This window comes from Ursus maritimus, unplaced genomic scaffold, assembly GCF_017311325.1.
Source record: "Ursus maritimus isolate PB19 unplaced genomic scaffold, ASM1731132v1 scaffold_27, whole genome shotgun sequence".
In the NCBI taxonomy this organism is placed as follows: domain Eukaryota; kingdom Metazoa; phylum Chordata; class Mammalia; order Carnivora; family Ursidae; genus Ursus; species Ursus maritimus.
In genome coordinates this window covers 29,753,715-29,754,824 of record NW_024425230.1, presented here as the reverse complement: position 1 = coordinate 29,754,824, position 1,110 = coordinate 29,753,715, and positions in this window count along the sequence as shown.

Sequence of the window (1,110 nt, the reverse complement as noted above, 5' to 3'; positions counted from 1 at the left end):
CCCCGCGGTGGGGGGGGGGGGGGGGGGGGGGGGGGGCGGGGGAGAAAGAAATGGTGCAGGGGCTCCTATCTAGGAGAAAAATACCTTGAAGAGGTCTTCCCTTTGGGTAGCTGAGGCACAGTCAAATCCAGAAGGCCCCTTGGAGAGTCCGAGTAATGGACACACACAGACCTGAAGTTCAGAGCCCCGAAGCAGCACTGGGACCCCTCCCCAGCCTTCCAGGGCCCTACTCAGAGCATTCCTCCTCTCTCCAAGCTTTCTCTGACCCTGTCCTCAGCCCTGATTCCATGGTTACACCTGGTCTTCAAGGAGTGACCAAGCCCTCACAAGAGCATCGTCATAGGCATAAGGAGCCCGAGCCCCTAACAGCCCCTGCATGCAAGACCCACCATGCTATGAGGCCTCAGAACTTGGTGTCCACCCAGGCCTTCTGTCCACTCACAATAGCAGCTCTTACTGCCCACCCCCCAGCCACCACTAGCACCCACGGTGGGGGGAGGGGAGGCGGCAGAGCCTGGGGAAATCCTGAGAAGAGAAAAGCGGATGGGGTGGGGCTGAGGAACACTGGGAGGCACACACTCTGTCTACAGGGCAGCTGCTACTCAGCCCCGGCCGGAGGGGCCATGGGAAAGTACACCCAGAATGACAAGCAGTCTGATTTTTCAAGAGAAGCTGAAAATTGAATTTTTATTGAAACTCCCAGTTTTAAAATATTGGCAAACACTTCAAAGGTAAAATGTTTATGGCCATGTAGACCATGTCTGGAAAGTCCAGCTTACTGCGTACTCGCTGTAGGCAGGCCCGTGACTATCTCATGGACACAGGCATAGACACCACAGTCTTAGCTTCCCCTGGACTTGGCCCAACCCTCTGAAGACCACGCCAGGGTTTAGGGATGGACCACGTGAGGTGCACATAGGAAACCCTTCTCGGCTTGTGCGGGCCCTGGTCCCACAGTTCACCTTTCCCTTAGGGCTCTGCCTGCCCCTAAGACTCTGCCAGGATGTCCGCCTTGAGTCTCAGCCCCTCCCCACCTACCCAAGCCTGACTCCTCCTTCCAGGCCAGCTCCGGGCCACCACCTCCACCCCCCGCACCTGAGGGCCAGCACT